Source organism: Elephas maximus, chromosome 3 (genome assembly GCF_024166365.1).
Source record: "Elephas maximus indicus isolate mEleMax1 chromosome 3, mEleMax1 primary haplotype, whole genome shotgun sequence".
In the NCBI taxonomy this organism is placed as follows: Eukaryota; Metazoa; Chordata; class Mammalia; order Proboscidea; family Elephantidae; genus Elephas; species Elephas maximus.
The window spans coordinates 154,725,439-154,748,404 of NC_064821.1; the positions used below are offsets into that span (position 1 = coordinate 154,725,439).

The 22,966-nt window shown below is 41.3% G+C and overlaps 1 non-coding gene across 1 annotated transcript; it reads left to right on the forward strand.

The window, feature by feature from the left end:
* The first annotated feature begins 14,971 nt into the window (after positions 1 to 14,971).
* On the forward strand, positions 14,972 to 15,043 carry TRNAQ-UUG (transfer RNA glutamine (anticodon UUG)). The gene has a single exon. It is a non-coding gene; the product is annotated as a tRNA-Gln (tRNA).
* The last annotated feature ends 7,923 nt before the right edge of the window (positions 15,044 to 22,966 follow it).

Consider the following 22,966-nt stretch of genomic DNA (forward strand, 5'->3'; position numbering starts at 1 on the left):
CTTTTTCTTGAGTTCTTTTTAATAGTGGTCTCATACAATATTTGTCCCTTTGCAACTGAATACTTTCACTCAGCATAATGCCTTCCAGATTCCTCCATGTTAGGAAATGTTTCACAGATTCATCATTGTTCTTACCAAGGCATAGTATTCCATTTTGTGAATATACCATAATTTATTTATCCATTCATCTGTTGATGGGCACCTTGGTTGCTTCCATCTTTTTGCTATTGTAAACAGTGCTGCAATGAACATGGGTGTGCATATATCTGTTCATATAAAGGGTCTTATTTCTCTAGGCTCTATTTCAAGGAGTGGGATTGCTGGATCGTACAGTAGTTCTAGTTCTAGCTTTTTAAGGAAGTGCCAAAAGGATTTCCTACGTGGTTGTACCATTTTCCATTCCCACCAGCAGTGTATAAGTGTTCCAGTCTCTCCACAACCACTCCAACATTCATTGTTTTGTGTTTTTTGGATTAATGCCAGCCTTGTTTGAGTGAGATGGAATCTCATTGTAGTTTTGATTTGCATTTCTCTAATGGCTAATGATCGTGAGCATTTCCTCATGCATCTGTTAGCTACCTGAATGTCTTCTTTAGTGATGTGCCTGTTCATATCATTTGCCCATTTTTTAATAGAGTTATTTGTCTTTTTGTAGTTGAATTTTTGCAGTATCATGTAGCTTTTAGAGATCAGATGATGATTGGGAATGTTATAGCTAAAAACTTTTTCCCGATCTTTAGGTAATCTTTTTATACTTTTGTTGAAGTCTTTGTATGAACATAGGTGTTTGATTTTTAGGAGCTTGCAGTTATCTAATTTCTCTTTTGGTGTTTGTGCATTGTTAGTAATGTTTTGTATACTGTTTATGGTGTGTATTAGGACTCCTAGTGCTGTCCCTATTTTATTCTTCCATGATCTTTATCATTGTAGATTTTACATTTATGTCTTTGATCCATTTGTAGTTAGTTTTTGTGCATGATGTGAGGTATGGGTCTTGTTTCATTTTTTGCAGATGGATATCCATTTATGCCAGCATGATTGTTAAAGAGACTGTCTTTTCCCCATTTAACTGATTTTGGGCTTTTGTCAAATATCAGGTGCTCATATGTGCTTGAATTTCTGTTTGGAATCTCGATTCTGTTCCATTGGTCTATGTGTCTGTTGTTGTACCAGTAGCAGGCTGTTTTGACTATTGTGGTGGTAAAATAGTTCCTAAAATCAGGTAGAGTAAGGCTTCTCACTTTGTTCCTTTTTTTTTTTTCAGTAATGCTTTACTTACCCGGGGCCTCTTTCCCTTCAATATGAAGCTGGTGATTTGCTTCTCCATCTCATTTAAAAACTTCATTGGAATTTGGGTGAGAATTGCATCGTGTGTATACATCACTTTTGGTAGAATAGACATTTGTACAAGGTTAAGCCTTCCTATCCATGAGCATGGTATGTTTTTCCACCTATGTAGATGTCTTTTCGTCTTGGAGGAGCGTCTAGCACTTTTCTTGGTATAGGTCTTTTATGTCTCTGGTACGATTTATTCCTAAGCATTTTATCTTCTTGGGGGCTAATTTAAATGGTATTGATTTGGTGATTTCTTCTTGGATGTTGTTTTTGTTGGTGTAGAGGAATCCAATGGATTCTTGTATGTTTATCTTGTATCCTGACAATCTGCTGAACTCTTAGCTTCAGTAGTTTTCTTGAGGATTCATTAGGGTTCTCTGTGTATAAGATCATGCCATCTGCAAATAGAGATACTTTTTCTTCTTCCTTACCAATCTGGATGCCCTTTATTTCTTTAGCTAACCTAATTGCTCCAGCTAGGACCTCTAGCACACTGTTGAATAAGTGTGGTGATAAAGGGCATCCTTGTCCGGTTCCCAATCGAAAGGGGAATGCTACAGGCCCTCTGCATTTAGGGGTGATGTTGGGTTTGGGGCTTTGTATAAATGCTCTTTATTATGTTGAGGAAGTTTTCTTTTATTCCTATTTTTCTGAAAGTGTGTATAATGAATGGGTGTTGGACTTTGTCAAATGCATCTGCATTAATTGATAAGACCATGTGGTTCTTCTCTTTTGTTTTATTTGTATGATGGGTTACATTAATTGCTTTTCTTGTGTTGAACCATCCCTGCACACCTTGTATGAATCTCGCTTGGTCATGGTGAATTATTTTTCTGATATGTTGTTGAATTCTGTTGGCTAGAATTTTGTGGAGGATTTTGGCATCTAAATTTATGAGGGATGTAGGTGTGTAATTTTTTTTTTTTTTTTTTTTGGTGTCTTTACTTGGTTTTGGTATCAAGGATATGCTGGCTCCATACAATGAGTTTGGAAGTGTACCGTCCTTTATGGTCTGAAATACCTTGAGTAGTAGTGGTGTTAACTCTTCTCTGAAAGTTTGGTAGAACTCTGCAGTGAAGCCCTTCGGTCAGGCCAGGGTTTTTTGTCATTGGGAGTTTTTTTTTAATTACCTTTTCAATCTCTTCTTTTGTTATGGGTTTATTTAGTTGTTCTACCTCTGTTTGTATTAGTTTAGGTAGGTAGTATGTTTCCAGATATTCATCCATCTCTTCTAGGTTTTCAAATTTGTTAGAGCACAATTATTCATAGTTATTTGATATTATTCTTTTAATTTCAGTTGGGTCTATTGTAATATCGCCCATCTCATGTCTTATTTGGGTTATTTGCTTCCTTTCCTGTTTTTCCTTGTCAGTTTGGCCAATGGTTTATCAAGTTTGTTAATTTTTTCAAAGAACCAGCTTTTGGTCTTGTTAACTCTTTCAATTTTTTTTCTGTTGTCTATTTCATGTAATTCTGCTCTAATTTTTATTATTTACTTTCTTCTGGTGCCTGAGGGTTTCTTTTGTTTCTTTCTTTCTATTTGTTCAAGTTGTAGGGGTAATTCTTTGTTTTTGGCCCTTTCTTCTTTTTGTATGTATGTCTTTATTGATATAAATTGACCTCTGAGTGTTGCTTTCGCTGTCCCAAAGGTTCTGACAGGAAGTGTTTTCATTCTCATTGGATTCTATGAATTTCTTTATTCCATCCTTAACGTCTTCCATAACCCAGTCATTTTTGAGCAGGGTGTTCCTCAGTTTCCAAGTGTTTGATTTCTTTTCCTTGTTTTTTCTGTTATTGATTTCCACTTTTATGGCCTTATGGTCAGAGAAGACACTTTGCAATATTTTGATATTTTGGATTCTGCTAAGGCTTGCTTTATGACCTAATATGTGGCATAGTCTAGAGAATGTTCCATGTGCACTAGAAAGAAAAGTATACTTGGCTGCTGTTTAGTGGAGTGTTCTGTATATGTCTATGAGGTCAAATCGGTTGATTGTGGCATTTCGATCTTCTGTGTCTTTATTGAGCTTCTTTCTGGATGTTCCGTCCTGTACCGAGAGTGGCGTGTTGAAGTCTCCTACTATAATTGTGGAGCTGTCTATCTCACTTTTCATTGCTGTTAGAGTTTGTTTTATGTATCTTGCAGCCCTGTCATTGGGTGCATAAATATGTAATATGGCTATATCCTCCTGGTATATTGTCCCTTTAATCATGATATAGTGTCCTTCTTCATTCTTTGTGGTAGATTTAACTTTAAAGTCTATTGTTTCAGAAATTAATACTGCCACACCTGCTCTCTTTTGATTGTTGTTTGCTTGATATCTTTTTTTCCATCCTTTGAATTTTAGTTTGTTTGTGTCTCTAAGTCTAAGGTGTGTCTCTTGTAGGCAGCATAGAGGCTCATGTTACTTTTTAATCCATTCTTCCACTCTCTGTCTCTTTATTGGTGCATTAATCCATTTACATTCAGCGTTATTATGGATAGGTATGAGCTTAGTAAAAAGCACAGATCTTATGTACACAGTCCAATGGATTTTGATAAAGATAACCATCACCTCGATCAAGTTACAGAAGGTTTCCATCAACTCACAAAGATCCTTTGAACATTTTTCCAGTCATTCCCTACCTCACTCCCTCTTAGGCAATCACCATTCTGTTTTCTCTGTCCATAGACAAGTTTTGACTCTTGAAATTTACATAAATGACTATACTTTTGGTGGTTGTCTTTTTTAATGCAACCTAAGGTTTTTGAGCTATATCCCTGCATGCATGTGTGTGTGTCATTTTGGTGTTATTGATGAGTGTAATTTCAATGTGTGAACAAGAGACAGCTGATGAACAATTGGGTCATTTCTAGTTTTGGCTACTGTGACTAAGGCTGGTATGAAAATTCTTGCACAAGTCTTTTTATGGATATGTGGATTCATTTCTTTCAGGTATGTACCTATTATTGGAATTGCTGGGTTTTGTAGTTTTCCCGAATGGTTGAGCTGTTTTGCTGCCTCAACATGAACAAGAGATATAGTGATCTACATTCTTGTCAGCACTTGGTGTTTTTGTTACTGTAAATCGTGGATTCGAGCCGGCTGCTGCAAAGCCAATACTGAGACAGGAGGAGGTAAGCAGCAAGAGGCCTTTAATGAACACCGGTGTACGAGAGAAAGAGGGGATTAAATTTCTCTCAAATTCTGTCTAAACCTAGACGACTAATTGGAGGGTTTTTATAGGGTGAAAGTCAGGGTTTAGAGGTTTTCAGGAATGTTGGTTTTTCTTTTATGTAGACACGATGATAAAGTGATCTATTATTGACGTCCTGCAAGTCTTTTCATGCCATCCTGGAGTTCTGCAAGTCTCTTCATGCCGTCCTGGTTTCTATCACAAGATGATGTAAGCTTTGTTCAGCTACCTCGGTTTTGGGTTGTTTTTTTCCTTGGGAGAGCAGCATAGCTTAATCAGCAACTAAAAATTGATTACCTTATTTTTCTTTAAAGTACCAATCATGAGACAGACTTTAGAAGAAGGAATTATGTTTCAAGAACTAGAAATTAATCAGTTTATACAGCTCTACTAAAACACTAGAAAAATATGTTTTCTCTATTCCAGTACTAAAACACCAAAGGAAATATATTTTTCTCTACTTCATCTTCTGTGTTTTACGTTTGACCCATTCTGATGGGTGTATGATGGTATACCATGGTGTCATCGGTTCAATTGTATCTCCCCAACAATGTGTGTATCAACTTGATTAGGCCATGATTCCCAATGTTGTGTGGTTGTCTTCTATTTTGTGATTGTAATTTTATGTTGAGAGGATTAGGGTGGGATTGTAACACCACCCTTACTCAAGTCACCTCCCTGGGGTGTGGTCTCCACCACGTTTTATCTTTCAAGAGATGAGAGGAAAGGGAAGCAAGCAGAGAGTTGGGGACTTCATACCACCAACAAAGCAGCACTGGGTATAGAACTTGTCCTTTGGATGCAGGGTCACTTTGCCTGAGAAGCTCCTCAACCAGGGGAAGGTTGAGGACAAGGAATCTTCCTCTAGAGCCCACAGAGAGTGAAAGCCACCCCGTGGAGCTGACACTCTGAACTGGGACTTGTGACCTGCTAGACTGTGAGAGAATATACTTCTCTTTGTTAAAGCCATCCACTTGTGGTATTTCTGTTACGGCAGCACTAGACAACTAAGACAGAATTTTGTACTGAGAGAGTGGAATGCTGCTCTTTCAGATACGAAAATGTGGAAGTGGTTTTGAAACTGTGAATAGATCGAGTTGTGAAAGCAGCAGAGGACCAGGACAGCAGAGAACCTGCAGCAGCAGAGAAGGGGCAACAGCAGAGAACCAGCAGCAGCAGAACCTGGAGACCAGCACGAGAGGGTGTTGGAGCCGACCCACAGAGCCAGAGAGCTGAGCGCCTGGGCACAGGAGGCTTCCTGGTGGAGTGGGGGTGCCTCCAGGCACTTATAGGTGGGGCTACAGAGCTTTGGAACACTTGCCCCAGTAGGGCAGATGTGAGTGTGAGGCCCAGGAGGCAAGAGGCCAAGAGACCAGGAAGCAGAAGCTGAAGAGACAACACAAGAAGTTGAGCTGCCTCAGTCTCAAAAGGTACGGGGTGGACGCATGGCCTCTGGTGTTTGTAAGGGTAGAGTTGCCACTCAGATGGTTGAGGAAAAGGGTGCGCCTACAGCCAAGGGAGCAGAGTTGCTGTCCCAGTGGGCCTGGAAGGCAGAGTTGAAGCCCAGGGTCGAGGGGTCTCCATTCAGAATCCGGAGAGTGTGGCCAATACCTAGAGGCAGGAGGGCAGGGTTATTGTGGAAGTTGTCTTAGAGAACGGAGGATTATTTTTAAAGCTTTGAGGGCTAATGTAGTGTGTTCTGTGACTTACTTGGTGCCTGTTATCCCTTCTTTCCTCCAGTTTCTCCCATTCGTAATGGAAATGTCTGGCTTGTGCTTGTTCTGCCCTTGTACCTTTGGAAGCAGATAATTAGTATTCTAGATTTCACAGATGAAAAGGAATGCTTGGGTTTTAGACTTGGAGTTAAGACTTTTGCTATGATTTGTTGGAATAGATATGATTTGTTTGCTGCAAGGATGTGATTTTTAGGGGCTCAAAGGGTGGAATGTCGTGGATTGAATTGTGTTCCCCCCAAAATATTTATGTCAACGTGGTTAGGTCATGATTCCCAGTATTGTGTGGTTGTCCTCCATTTTGTGATGGTAATTTTATGTTGAGAGGATTGGGGTGGGATTGTAACACCACCCTTACTCAGGTCACCTCCCTGCTCCAAGGTAAAGGGACTTTCCCTGGGGTGTGGCCTGCACCATCTTTCATCTCTCAAGAGATAAAAGGAAAGAGAAGCAAGCAGACAGCTGGAGACCTCATACCACCAGGAAAGCAGCACCGGGAGCAGAGCGCGTCCTTTGGTCAGGGAGTCCCTTCGCCTGAGAAGCTCCTCGACGATGGCAAGATTGAGGACGTGGACCTTCCTCCAGAGCTGACAGAGAAAAAGAAAGCCTTCCCCTCGAGCCGATGCCCTGAACTTGGACTTATAATCTACTAGACAGTGAGAAAATAAATTTCTCTTTGTGAAAGCTATCCACTTGTAGTATTTCTTTTATGGCAGCACTAGATGACTAAGACACATGGTGACCTAAATTTTTGTTTCCATTATGAGTAATGATGTTGAAGATTTTTTCGTATGCCTTTTGGGTATTAAAAAATCCTCTTTTGGGAAGAAGGCCATGTGAAGATGCATCCACAAGCCAAGGGATGTCAATAAATACTTGGGGCTACCCGAAACTGAAAGAGAGACAAGGATGATTTTTTACTAGAGCCTTCAGAGAGAGCTTGGCTCTGCTGACACCCTGAATTTGGGTTCTTAGCCTCCAGCACTGTGAAAGAATAAATTTCTCATCCTATAAAAAAAAAAAAAAATTCCTGTTTTGTGAAGAGAGCCTCTTTATTTTTAACTGACTTAATTTTTATTTTTTTAACTTTTTAAATAAACATTTTATGTACAGAAAATTTGAGATGATACCACTGAAATTTCACAACCAGTTTCCCCTGTTGTTAATATCTTAGATGGTACATTTGACACAATTAATGAACTAATATGGATACATTATTATTAACTGAAGTACATATTTTATTCAGGTATCTTAGCTTTTGCTTGATTTCATTTTTCTCTTCCAGGATACATCATTATATTTAGTTGTCATGTCTCCTTAAGCTCATCTTAACTGTGACAATCCCTCAAACTTCCCTTGTGTGCCATGGCAATTCTGAGAAGTACTGGTCAGGTATTCTGAAGAATGTCCCTCCAATGGGATTTGTCTGATGTTTTTCTCATGATTAGACTGGGGTTATGGGTTTGGGGAGGTAGAATGCTATTCCATCACATGATATCAACATGACTTAGCACTGTTGATGTTAATTTTGGTCACCTGGTTGAGGTAGCGTTCCTCAGGTCTTTGTTGTAAAGGTGCTCTCCGCCCCCCCCCCCCACTTCCAGGCTGTTTCTTTGGAAGGAAGTCACTATGGGTAGCCCCATTTAAGTAGTGGGTTTTTTACCACACCTCTTTGAGCCCAGAGTACCAAAGTTATTTGGGATTCTTCTGCAAGGGATGTTAATCTATTCTGATGAAAATGGGGGGCATTTATATTTATTTATTCAAAATTTTTTTATATTAATATGAACTTGTGAATGTGTATTTTATACTTTGGGGTAATCTAATATTACTGTGTTTATATTGTTGCTGAAATTATTTTAGTTTGCACATTAGGAGCTCTTTCAATGGACTCCTGTGTCGCTTTGATCTACCCCCATCATTTTGTTTTTCTTTAACGGAGTCCCTGGTTGGAACAAAGAACTAAGTGTTCAACTAGGCAGTTTGAACCCAGCCAGAGGTACCTCAGAACACAACTGATCTGCTTCCCAAAGGTCACAGCCTTGAAAACCCTATGGAGCAGTTCTACGCTGCACACATGGGGTCGCCACGAGTCTTGATCAACTCCACAGCAACTAATAAACACCTTACTTAAAGTCAATATTTATATTTACTCCCGTTAAAAGCCTAATTTAGATTTCTACCTACAAACATGAACTGACAATTTAAATAAATGCATTTGTGGTATGTGGTGTACAGTTCCAGGCAGATTCTCACTGCTTCTGCCCACCCTTCTCTCCCGCTTTGTCTCTGTACATTCTTATTTCTGTCTAGATCCCGGCCACTACAGCTGCCAGCGCTTTGCTCAGCTTCACACCTACTTGGATGTCCCACTGCTTTCTGGCATTAGATGACACTGCTGAGGGCAGCTGAGCACACGAAGCTGGTGTAGTTGAAGATCACAGGATCTTGATTCATCCAGGCTCTAGCCTAAGGGTCCTACTGATTGCTTCCTGCCAACTCTGTTCGGATTGTTACCCACAATCCTCACCCTTCCTGGGAACCTAAGGCCATGGTTGCTAACATCTTTACCACCACTGGGTATCTGTACCACCTCAGAGCTACTCTTTTCCTGGAGGTTCAGTTGCTTGATTCCCCACTGTGTGGTGAGCCAGTGCCCAGTCCAAGGCCCAGCATGCAAATCACAGATCAACAGTGATGTTATGATTCTTTGCCTGGGCTCCTCACATATGCCAGAAAAATAGGGAAGTGTGACAAGAATATTATTTCTAAATGTTCCATACCACTGTAACACAGCAGAACTTACTTCCCAGCTTGTAAGACATGCTGCAGGGGTGGTTATTGCACTTATCGCTTTAGTGATACGTTCAACATGGAACGGAACTAGGTAAATAGTTTAGCCCTTTCAGTGGCTTTAAGGAAAACTATTTGTAAGTAAGTAATTGTGGTTTTTTCCACCACCCCCCATCTAGTTTTCTAGTTCTGTGCCCAATTCTGGTCTGAGGGTACAAAGATGGCACTATAATCTGTGCCTTCAAAAAGGTCGCACTCTAGTGATTGAGGTGTAAGTTGAAGAACGTGGTCTTTGCTCCCCAAACCGTTTATTATACAAAACTCCACATGATTCTTTAATTCATGTGTGCTCTGGAATTACCAGAGTGTTTTTGGGAGAAATTCCTGGGCTCCAGTTCCAGTGATTTCATAGCCGTGAGGCCATAGAATCTGCATTTTCTTTTTAATTTATTTCATTTCTTGGTGGTGGTGAGAATATATACAGCCAAACATATACCAATTCCACGGTTTCTACATGTACAATTTAGTGACACGGGTTACATTTTTTGAGGTGTGCAATCCTCCTTTCTGAGTTGTTCCTTCCTCATTAACGTTAACTCACTGCCTCCCAAGTTTCCTATCTAATCTTTTAAGTTGCTCTTGTCAATTTGTTTCCACAGAAATGGATCTTAAAAGAGCATAATGCTCAAGGCAGACATTCTTTACGGGTTAAGGTAAACTATTTTTTGGTTTTAAGAAGTCTTCAGGGGATAGTTTTATTGAAGTTTTAAAGATGATCTGAGGGCAATAGTTTCAGGGGTTTATCTAGTCTCCTCGGTTCCAGAAAACCTGAACCATGAGAATCTGAAATTCTGTTCTGCACTGTCTTAGTCACCTAGTGCTGCCATAACAGAAATACCACAAGTGGATGGCTTTAACAAAAGGAAATTTATTTTCTCACAGTCTAGTAGGTTCCAAGTTCAAATTCAAGGTGTCAGCTCCAGGGGAAGGCTTTCTCTCATTGTCGGCTCTGGAGCAAGGTCCTTGTCCTCAATCTTCCCCTTGTCAAGGAGCTTCTCAGACGCAGGGACCCGGTGCCCAAAGGACGTGCACTTCTCTTGGTGCTGCTTTCTTGGTGGTATGAGGTCCCCAACTCTCTGCTTGCTTCCCTTTCTTTTGCTCTCTTGAGAGATAAAAGGTGGTGTAGGCCATACCCCAGGGAAACTCCCTTTCACTGGATCAGGGGTGAGTCCTGGGTAAGGGGGGTGTTATAATCCCACCCTATTCCTCTCCACATAAAATTACAATCACAAAATGGAGGACAACCACAGAATACTGGGAATCATGGCCCATCCAAATTGATACACACATTTTTGTGGGGACATAATTCAATCCATGACATGCATTTTCCCCCTGTGATCGGAATTCTTTTATACAATCTTTGATCAAAATGTACAATATAGCTAGGCACAATCCTTTTCTTCTGGTCTCAATGCAAAGGAGGCAGTATGTTCATGGAGGGAATTAGCCACACATTCTATTTTGTCCTTTTTCCTAACTCTCCTTTTTCCTATGTTGCTGCAGGCAAATAAAGACCAATTGTTGTGCCTGGAATCTTTACTTTTTACCAAGCTGTCTGGTGATTGTGATGCATGTAGACAGCAGAGGAGTTTGAAAAAAACCTAGCTTTAGGGAATTTATTCATGGGTGGCTAAATATAATCATTATTTTTTAAATTAAACTGAGAAGCTTTTATTGAAAATTGCATGATAGATACTCAATAATATTGTTTGAGGAAAATTAACCGTGTTTTTGCCTTCTAGAAATAAATCTGAAATCAAAAAACCAAACATGTTTCTGTCAAGTCAATTCTGACATATAACTACCCTGTAGGAAAGAGTAGAACTGCCCCGTAGGGTTTCCAAGGAGCAGCTGGTGGACTTGAAGTGCCAACCTCTGTTTAGCAGCTGAGCTCTTAACCTCTGCGCCACCAGGGCTTGAAAATAAAGCTACTACTCCCTAAGTCTTTCCTAGATACCGTCATAGAAAAACCAAAAAATTGAAAGAATAAAAAGAAAACCCATCAAATACATAGAAATATGTCTATCAGCAAACTAATAACTTAGTTATAGTTGGACTCCCCTTTAACCCTATACCCTCAGCTATTCAAACACTGACTTGAATGGGACTTCAGTTATCATATATAAATGAAACCATAGACATAAACTGCTAAGTGAGTGCGTCCAGCTGCCTCTCTCCCCACTACACGGTTCTTAAACTTTTCCGGGTTTCTCTCTTTCTTTTCTTCTTTTGTCCCTGCTCCTCCTCCTACTTCCTTCTCTGGCTCTTCTTCCCCACACACTAGTGCAAGCCACCAGACTATCTGAATACACTGCCAGGATCTGAGAGGATGAGGAACTAGTTTTCACCAGTGGAAGTGCATTTTTCTCTAGGCAGGGCTTTTTATTTAGAGCTTCCCTCCGCATTTTTATTATAGCACTTCCCTCCCCAATCTTAGATTCTATGAACTCGTGGCTTAATTTTTAACTTCAATGTGTTGTTATCCATTACCATTATTGTTTTGGATGCTCAAATTGTCTCAATTTGGACCAGTTCGGATCTGTTCAAGTTGGTTCCTGTGATCTTTTGACTTGCTTCCAAGCATCAAGGAGCACTTTCTTCCTTTCTGGCACAAGAAGTTCCAAGCTCAACTTGTGATTTCCTTTTCCAAAATCAGTCATTTCTCCTAGGAATCTGGTTCTTTTGGTGGAGAATGGCATTCGCAACAAAGATGTAGCCACTAGGTAGCATTGCTTCTAGGCCCTGTAAATGGACATAGTGAGCAAATATTCATATTGAATTCATGAGCTTATACTGTCACTTTCAATCCCAATCCAACATGAAGGGGTTCTTCCTCCACTTTCCCTAGTCCATATTTTTATCTCTTCTCTCTCATGTTGATAACCCTGATTCCAAACAATTTTTAATACATTTACTCATGTGCTCTCTTCTAAAATACACAGAGAACTGTTTCCAAATTATTCCATCAATATGACTACCAACAACAAATCTACAAAGTAAAGTTCAAAATCTCTTTGTAGATGCTTCTGACATAAGAACATACACCTCTATGGGTCACAGTCAGAGAACTGCGTTTAAAATTCACATGAATATTTTCTATGTGATTATATTATCATTTTGACATACGGTTCATTTTAAATTTTTGTACTTCTTTTCATCAATTGTAGTGTTTTCTTTTTCTTCGAAAATGTAAAACATCACATGGTTTAAAAATCAGAACTATATAAAAAAGATAATACTTAGCAAAGTCTCACTATCATGTCTATAGCTTAAACCACATTCTCTAGATGAAAACATTTTTATTACCTTTTGGCTTGTCCTTCCTGAAAAATCAGCAAGTATTAATAATGAGTAGAAACATGTCTATCCTCTCGTTTCTTAAAGAAAAGGTTGAATACTGTATACATTTTTTCACTTCTTGCTTTGCTTTTTTTCACGTAAACTATCCTAGCAATAATTCAGTAGCAGTCCATAGAGACCCTCACATTTTGGCCACATAGAACTCCATTACGTGTATGCATGACCAGGTAATTCTTTAATGTAGTCTAAGCATTTTGAAATCATTAGGCCAAGCAATCCAACTCACTTTTCAAAGGCACAAACTAGCCTTAGGAAGAAGAGGTAATTTTGAGTGCCAAAGGAATGTATGATAATAATCTCTTTGTAAGGTATGAAACTGTGTGTATAATTTAAAGACAAAGTTTACATCAATTATACACATATTTAGTGTTGTGGTATTTTGTGCACATAAATGAAATAACGAGACAATACTGTAAGGCAACTTGGATACACCTACCCTGTGACACAAATGGGTGTCCCTGGATATCTTGATATATTTACATGTTGTAAGAGCCGAAATCAATTCCCACTTCTCTAACACCAAATATTTATTGATCGACCCAAATCTACCTACATCAATCCAATTCTCTTCCACACTTGTTGTGACACCAGGTGCACATGCAGCTTCTTCCACTGACCCTAAACTTCTGGAGCTAGGGCAGACCTCACAAGTAAAGGGCACAGACACCAGCTGCAACCTTGGGAGTCCTCGTGACCCACTCACTTCTGACCTGCTGGCTACATACTCAGAAGTTCCCTCTCCCCCTTCAGGATACCAGCCATAACCTCAGAGATGCTCATTCCCCTCACTTCTGACCTGCTGGTTCTCACTACTCCCTTGGGTTTCATAATTGACTGGAATGACTCACAGAAAATCCTATACTTACAATTACAGTTTTAAAGCATAAAGAATACAAATGAGGAGACACATAGGGCAAGGACTGGGAAGGTTCTAAACATGGTGAGTCCTTGTCTCATAAAGGGCTGCATTACCCTTCCATGTGCATAGACGTCTCTCATCAACAAGGAAGCCTGTGGAGCTTTTCTGTTCAGAGCCTTTTCCTGATCCTCTTTTCTTAGGCATGACTGAATGAAGTTTTCCCCAACCTCTGCACCCCTCGCCCTAGGTTGCCCTACACAAGAAGGTCCTCTTTTTAGCCTTGCCAGCCCCCACTTGAGTCATCTTATAAACCCTCAAGTGTGGTCTGGAGGCCTATACAAAACAAACGCACCTCTATTACTCAGCAAGTTCCAAGCATTTAGAGTTATCTCAAGGAGGACTGGAGACACAGCTTTTAAGTGCTGGGCTTCTAAGCAAAAGCTCAATGATTTGAACCCACCAGCCACTCCAAGGGAGAAAGATGTAGGAATGGGTGTCTGTAAAGATTTCCATCCTTGGAAGCCCTACTAGGCTGTTCTATCGTGTCCTATAGAGTTACTATGAGTCAGAATCAACCTGAGAGCCAAGGGGCTTAGTGTTTTGGTTTTTTTTTTTTTTTTTTGAGTTATCTCTGAGAAACAAAGAAAAGATGAATTTCTTTGGATGGAGTTAAATCTTTACTGCACTTCAAAAAACAAATAAAAAACTGTGAAGTTTCTAGGTCATGATACATTGAGAAATTGGAATGTAATGGACATGGCCAAGCTCTCAGAAGACAGACTGGGGCTGAGTAAGTGTCAGACCCCTGTCTTGTAGCCTTAACAGCACGTGGTCGATTTTGAGTCACTGCAGATGAGGTTAGTCTGGTTTCTCAGAGTGTATAAATGTTAAAGAAGGTTAATTGTTTTTTGTTGTATATCTAACAAACACATGTTTTTTGTAAGAAAAACTTACCAAAAAAAGAAATCTATAAAGAAGAAAAAGAGAGTTCTCCTGCCTTCAGAACTCACTCCCCAGATAGAATACTGTGGAGACACCTTTCTACATTACACATGGGAAGCTGTGGTGGCTTTGGAGTGTAGTAGATGCTATTTGGACAAGGCACCCTGGAAGTCCCAGGTCCTGCCCTGACAATTATCTGCCCTCCCTGGGCAATGAGCAATGGGTGAAGGCAAGGAAAAGGAAAATAACACTGTTGTTTGCAGAAATTTCACCTTGGGGCAGGAAATGCTGGTAAATGAGGCCACTGTGTGATTTATGACAGAGACTTAAAGAGCTGTGCTATACGCTAAACCCAAAGTGGATTTTACCACAATTTCTTGAGATGCAAATGAAATGATAGAAGTCAATAAAAAGAGAGGTGCAGAGAGAAAGCAAGATGGATGAGTCCACTCACACAGGTCAATGGTCATCAAGTCCTGACTGATAGAGGACTGCCTTGAGATTAGTCGTGGAAGCTATGGATGCTACATGAGTATTCACACACCTCTATTGAGATGCTCATACAGGGTCCCTAGAAGTCAGAATCCATTGGACAGCAAGAGGTTTTTTCTTCTTCTTTTTAACGGAAATGATCATAGATATGAGTCAGAATCGACTTCCCCTGGGCAGTGGACTTGGGGATTCCTACCGCCATACCGGTGCAAAGACTTGTGGTTCCATGGTGTAATGGTGAGCACTCTGGACTTTGAATCCAGCGATCTGAGTTCAAGTCTCGGTGGAACCTTAGTGTTTCCTTTAAGTGAAGGATTGAAAAAACACCTCAAATTGTGAATGAAACTTGTTACTCCCCTTTCCGCGTCCCGCCTCTGATCCTCATTAAGGAGTTAGAAAGGTTTCGGGCCTCCAAGGAAGAAGGGCGAGCTGCTGCAGATCCCTGCTCACCTCCTGCTCCCTGTGGCCTTTTCCGCCTGGCGGCCCTGCACCCTTTTCCTCACGTCTCCTCTTCAGGAACTGAGGTCCCAGAAACCCTCAGAAAATACCTGAGGAAGGAGGAGAGACTGGAAAGAACAGAGAAGAGAATTGGAAAGAAAAAAGGAGGAAGTAGGGAATGGTACGCCGAGGAACCGGGCGTTCACAGCAGGGGTTTCAGTTGCTGGGTGTGGACCACCTATGCTCCTTACTCAGGAGCGCCCCCATCGCTTCCTGTCCCACCGGAGAACCCGTTCCACCGATAAACCTCAAAGCTGCTTGCCTGGCTTTTGTTCTTGCAAAGTTTCCTTTAACTGTGTGGACTCGTGAAGTGGATTAAGTTGGTTGGCAAGTGAGTGGAAGCCAAGTGAAGGGCCTTGTGGACTCCCTTGATATTGACTAGTAGGTGGTGCACCCATGCACCCATATGCACAGCGTTTTTCCCTTTGCAGGCAGTCTGCAGGGCCTGCAGTGGAAAACTGGAATATCAAGGCATAACAATGTTTCTTTAGAGGTAAAGAGAGATCGAGACAGATAATTGGTTATATGGGTTGAAACTGGTTATCTCCGGAGAATAGGGAATGTAGCAAATGATCAGGGCACTTACTGTTTTTCATAAAAAAAAACCTATTGGGCATATAATAGAGTACTTTGGTAAAAAATACATACAAAATAAAAATAGCTTCTTTGTTATGTAGAGTGTTTTTTATTTGAATTTAAATTTTGATGTACTCCTATGTACCATCACTCTAAAGATTCTGGGGCTTGTGTCACATTCTTCAGTCCTTTCACCGTAAGATTATAAAAATGTTATTGGGCCAACTTTGAAGCAAATGACCAACCATTGTTCCCCTTTTCATGAGCTGAGCAGATGGACTAATAGACTTGAAGATCTTTCCACATATAACTGTCTCTATAGCTCATGCTCTGAAGCATCAGCAACTGAGAGGACTGGACGTGATTTAGTGTAAACAGTCCTGAGACCAAGGAAATCCATTAAACTCTGCAAATCTCAGCTTCCTCATCAGCAACTCGCTAAACCTTGCCTTCAGTGTTGGCTCAGATATAAGCGGGCAATATTCCATGCTAAGGAGAAGAGCAGCTCTCAGCTCTTACTCATCAAGGTAGCTCAGTCCATAGGCCATACAACTTCTCATTTTAAGGTCCTGCACATTGCCTAGTTTTCTTTGTATCTACCCTTGATCCACCTCTTTGCTACCCTCTTTGGTATGGGGTGGCCCCTCAGGTTGTACTGATAGATCCTTACCTGCTGTCTCCACAGCGGCCACAAGGAGGAGCCAGGACCTTTCCCCTTGGGACTATTGTTACCTCTTCAAACACTTTTTCTGCCACTCCAGCTGCTCTGTTGCAAGGACTCTAGTTACATGGACATTAGACCACTTGATGTTTTCTCACAGGTCAATGATGCTCTGTTCTTTTCATTTTTAGTTCTTTTTTCCCTCTGGGTTTCATTTTAGATAATTTATGGTCTACAGTGTCCAATTAACTGATAAAGTCATTTAGTGTGTTTTTCAATTCTAGAAGTTCTATTTGAGTCATATATATGTGTCTTTCATTTCTCTCCTCATCAAGCTCATGCTTTCCTCCATTTTTCTAAATGAATACAGTCTGTTCATAATAGCTTTTTAAATATTTTGTCTATTGATTCTATCAACTAGGTTATTTCTGTGTCTGTTTCTGTTGACTTTTCTCATGGTTATGGATCATATCATCTGGCAGCAGGACTCCAGTATTGGCATACCTAAAAATTTTTATTAGATGCCAGACATTGTGAATTTTATGTTAAGTATTTTAAAAATATTTTTGTATAATCCTTTAAATATTTTGTGGACTTTGCTCTGGGATGCCATTAAGCTTCTTGGGCACAGTTTGATTCTTTCCAGGCTGGTTTTTAAGCTTTGTTTGGTGGGTTCAGAAAATCCTTAGTCTGAGGTTAATGTGGACACAGTGTTCAGGTATTACCCTTCTGAAGACTCTCCTTCATGCCACATGTGTTAGATGCTCTTTCCATTCAGGCTGGTGGGAACACACACTCTTAGGGGCTCAGTCTGAGCTCTGTCCTACACTTCCTGTGGTTCAGTTTCTCCAGAGAGCTCTTTCACATATATTTTATCTGGTCTTATAGTGGTTTAAGGTAGAAAAGTAAATGCCATCTCTGTTACTCCATTATGGCCCAAAGCAGAAACATGTACTCTTTTCTTATATTCGAACAATTAAGGGAGAAAAAACTTATCTTCGATGTTATTTCCTATCTCCCATACCTAATATTCAAGGTGTGGTGGCGTAGTGCTAAAGTGCTAAGGCTCCTCACAAAAGGGTCCACAGTTCAAATCCACCAGGTGTTCCCTAGGAACTTTATGCAGCAGTTCTACTCTGTCCTATAGGGTCACTACGAGTTGGAATCGACTTGATGGCAATAGGTTTGGATTTTCTTTGGTATACCTAATATGTGCCATACACTATGTTATGTGTATTATTATATCATCCCATTAATCTATACAATAACTCTACGAGACAGTTAATATGATTATTTTCATATCAGACTTGAAACATTGAAGGACTTGGGCCAAGGTCAAACAGAAGGCAAGTAGTGGTGCCAGGACTGGAAGGGAGGCCTTCCCAGAGGTAGTGCCCCTAGCCACAGACCAGACCGAAGATCTTTGTAATAACCTTGGGATATCTGATATGCCTGGAACCCAGTATCTAAGCAGTTCCTAGCCACTGTGTGGATAGGCTCCTTTAGGTCAGAAACTCCTCCCTCAGGGAGCCACAGCATAACTTCGACCTTACGCTCGGACTGAGGAAAGCCCTTAAACTCTCTGCAAAGCCATGTTTTTTCATTGGAAAGGCACAGAAAATAGACTTCCTTCTTAATTCAGGTATTTTATGTTTGGGCAAGGAAATCCCTTGCTCTGGGGAGAAAAGTTCACAGCTCTTCTTCATCGAGCTGTATCACTCTGTAGGATGCACGGCTTGTAGTTCAATGTCGTGAACAATCACTTGGCATCTTTCACGTTTTAGCTGGTTTTCTTTGACCCTGCCCTTGTCTTCTCCCGCCTCCCAGCCACTTACCGCCCCCCTCCCCCAGCATCTAATGGGGCCTTGCAGATCTCTCTGTGCTGTGCCCACAGTAGCCACCAGGGGGCGATATGGCCCTTCTTCCCTTTTCTCAGTTTAGATAGTGAAGAAGGATTCCAGGTTATTTCAATTTACTAGGACACTGTGGCTCAGAAGGAGAGAGAGGTGAGCACACACCCTGGGAACTGGTGGCAAAACGCCCACACCTGCCAACACAAGATCTCGGGTTTTCTTCTATAGTTTAACATTCAGCATTTTCAGAGAAGGAAAAATCTAAACTTATTTCTGACAGTGAGAAGATAATGTCCTTTTTATTTAAATTCCTGGAGGCCCTGGATGGTAAAAACAGTCAAACCCTCAACTAGTAGCACAAAGGTTGGTGTTTCAAATCCACCCAGAGGCATCTTGGAAGACACACCTGGCAACCTGCTTCCGAAAGACCACAGCTTTGAAAACCCTATGGAGCAGTTCTACTCTGCACACAGGGGGTCGTGATGAGTAGTAATCGACTTGACAGCAATTAGCAACAACAGCATTTACAGTCTCCACCAGCATTGAAAGAGAGGGCAGCTGAAGGGATCTTCCTAAGTTTCCAGTCTCCTGACGCATGTCAGGTGCAAATCCGAGGCACACGGAGAGCTAATGCTGTCTGCCCATGAAGGAGGTAAGAGAGGCCTTGAGAAAAGGGATGGGGAAAGAGGAAACTGAAGCCATCAACTCACAGGTTCTTGTCAAGCAGGCTAGCCAATTCAAGTCAGCCGGACACAAGGTTGAAAGAACAGAAAGTTTTCTTCACAGTTGCAAACTGGGAGATAGGCAGAGTCTCCTGACCTAAGGCTGCCAGCTCCCTGACCCAGGGCAGATTTGTTCCTCTTATAAGGAGTGACATACATATGTATGAACAGTGAGGGGAGGATCCTCAGTCTTTCGATGCATGCTCAGTCCACATAATTTTAGGGAATTGTTTTTTGCACAGGGCTCTAAAAATACTACACATAACCCTGAAAAAATGGCGATGGCTGGCTACTGCCACCCCGGGAAGGTCATACAGCGGATAGATTCAGAGTCAGTGCGCCTGCACCTTGGTCTCCTGCCAAGAGAAGACAAGAAACCTGGGAATTTGACGAATCATGGTCCAGTGCTGTAAAAGTTTTGACAGAAATGTAGCAAGAGTAGGCGTTTCTGAAAAAAACTATTATGGGATGGTTAATAACCCTTAATAACCCTTTCACGATTGCTTGTTTCAAAACCGGAGCCGCAAAAAAAAAAAAAAAAAAGAGGCTGCTTTACAGGCCACGGATGTTGTAAAAAGGTGGGAATACTAGCATTGGCGTCAGAACCTTTCAGAATTCATGGGGGATAATGAGCAGGATCAGCCCAAAGCTGATTCCCATGAAGAGGCAGTCAGATATATCTCCACCCTCCAAACTTTTCACCAATTCTAACACCAGCCATCCCTCCCACGGCACGCTCTACTTCTTTTCTGGGGTCAATGATCTGTTCCCATGTCCACATAGAACCACACTTACAGTTTAGTGGTTTATTAAGGAAGTAACAGGATACAATTCAGGATCAGGATCAACAGGCTGCAATTCAGGGTCAAGATCAGGAACCATGTAGGCAAGACTCCCTTCTTCAGAGTAGGGCATCTCTCTCAGCTCCTCTCAGCCATTGAAGGATCCTCTCGGCCCCCTCAGGACAGGCTCCTCTTGGCTCTGCTGTGTATCACCATTGAGTTTGCACTGGGCCCCTTCCAGGCCTGTCACCATGTTCAGTGTTACAGCCCTTGACCTGTGTTACAGCTCTTTTAAGAACTTCTTTACCTCTTCTCTCTCTCTCTCTGCTCCTTCTCTCTTCTTTCTTCCTTCTGCTTCTTCCTGTCCAAAAAACCTCTGAGGGGTTTAATATATATATATATATATACACACAAATTCCTCATCAGTTTCAAGGCATGGCCCTCCCACCAAGGCCATGAATTGAACAACCCCTCTTGGTAGACCACAGACACTTCATTTGTATAGTAGCCTACAGCTACCCCATTTGCATGGTAGCCTATAGATACTCCATTTGCATAGCCTATAGTCACTGCATTTGCGTGGTATATTGACCAATCCAGGAAGGTGCATACTAATTACAGGATAGACTGCAAGCAGCTCAGGGCCAGACAAAAAGTATCAAACATCAAGTTGTTTACAGCTTACTCAGGAAATGTCAATCAGCCTGAAAAGAAGTAACAAACCCTTTGGGGATAGAAAACTTGGTTTTACCAAAGCACCAAGGCAAAAGGTCACTTAAAGGATCTCATGTCACCACAGGTGTGTTGGGGTGGTATCTGGGGAAGCTGCATGACAATAGATGTAGAACTTGGGAGCAAGACATCAAGCAGGACAGCTGTCACCCAAGGAGAGAAGTCCAAGGAAAGTTTAGAGGTGGAAAGAGCATCTGACGAAGTGTTGCCACCAGGCTCATGATACCAATGCTATTTCTCATCTCTACAAAGAAGGCATCAAAGTGGGCTTGATGTGCTTGTTATGCATGTTAGGTATGAGTATGGAATTAGATACATACTTATTCATATTAAAATACTCATCATTCATCCTTGTACCACCTAAAATTATCTCAAGTACTACCAGTGCTACCCATACCACATACAGGGAAACTGGCTATTGAAAAGTAAAAAAGGAGTCCCACCTGGGGGTAAAAACTTATTTGTTGTGATGGAATCTCCTAATGCACTCTCTCAGGCCAAGGGCACAAAAAACACACTAAGTCCCAAGGAAACACAGCCAATCATAGTTCTTCAGAGAATTATTAGAGAGCCTGAGGAATCTCTAGAAACTATGGCAGACACCCTCTTATTTACAGACAGAGAACATGGTTCTGAGTTGAGGTCCAACTCTACCCCAAGACATGTGTCAAGGGTGACGCAGATGGAGCAGGTTCTTGGTCCCCCAGAGTCTGGGAAGATGCAGCTCAGAGGCGTATGAATTCACTCAGGACAAGGCCACAACATGATAGCCTACTGGTGGGACATGTGAATGAGGCCCAGGGCTATATATTTCCAGAGTGATCCTACCAGAGAGTCCATTGTTATACTCTTAGGTCAATAAGGAATTCCAGGTCTTTATCCTTTTACTACGTTTGGTGTTCCAATCTCCAAATCCTGGCATTTTTCCTACCTTACACCTCTTTCATTAGGTTTTTAAGCTGATTTTGGTATGTGAAATTCTCAAGCATAAAGGGAGTGCAGCTAATTTACTTCTACATCGATTGAATTCAACTGATGTCTTCACAGGCTGGTTGGGATCCCCATTCTTTTCTTTTCTTTCTTTCTGTATCTTTTTGCCTGACTGTAGGCTGAAACCCTGGTGGCGTAACGGTTAAGTGATACAGCTGCTAACCAGAAGGTCGGCAGTTTGAATCCCCCAGGAGCTCTTTGGAAACTCTAGGGAGCAGTTCTACCCTGTCCTATAGGGTCACTATGAATCGGAATCGACTCGATGGTGACGGGGTTTTTCTGGGTAAGTAGGCTGCAACTCCACAGTAATATCAATATCAATTTCTGTGCGGAAAAGAATAGCTAAGCAATCTAGAAATGGGCATAAACTGCAGGACTTTAATGGAATAGAAGTCTCACAAGGAAAAAAATGCTTTGACTGTCCAGAAACTGACCACCAATCTCTGAGTGTCTTCATGTGAGTTGGGGGTCTGGAATTTAATTCAACAGGAGCTGGAGTTATTGAGGCGGGAAATCTTGTGAAGAATGAATCTCTTCCTGCTACTGAGGACTGTGGGTCCCAGGTAAATTAAAAAAATAGAAGCCCCAAAGTCATTGACTAAGTCCGGATTGAAATAATGCATAAAGTCAGAGACCACACGTCTCAATTAGTAGTTAATGAGGACTTTGGAAGAGAGTGAAAGCTGTACGCGAAGGTATTATCCACCTGTCATCTCCCATAGGCTCTGGTTCTCTGGATAGTCGTGTTGTGTGGAGGCTTCTCTACTCCCTGAGGGTGTTTGAACTCTTATTGGCACCTGGCCTTGGACCCTATACAGGACTGACTTCATGGGCATGTGACCTGTACACTCACAGATGGCCCTACGCTCAAAATTCTCACACTTAATTTAATGTTCTGCTGTCACCGTCTTGGAATTATTTATGATTTTAACTTTGAACATATGTTTTGTAAGTGAAATTCAATGGGAAAAGGAAGCATGCATGCAAGAAGAGGAAATGTGCACAATACATATGTCCGCTGCAGTTCCTTGCTGGTTCGTTACATACCACATTCTTGATAACCCCATGAGCGCAGAATTAAAGAAAACTGAAAATGCATGGAGGTTCACCAAGAATCAAAGTGAGTACAAGATGTCAAGCACAAGAGAAATTAAAGTCAAAGCATAACAGATTCAGATGGTTAAAAAAAATTCTTTTTTGGATTTAGATACTTTATTACTTACAGAAGCAGTAAAAGGAAGAATTGTCAAAGGTGCCGACCCCTCATGGCTGTCTCACCAGACAACACTAAAAGAGGGCCAGATGAGTGCAACATAATTATTAGGACACTGTTGCAGAGGAGGCAATGCCTTGCTTCAGCTAAGCTGTTTTATATCCTGTGGCAGTGCCCTAAGGAGAGCT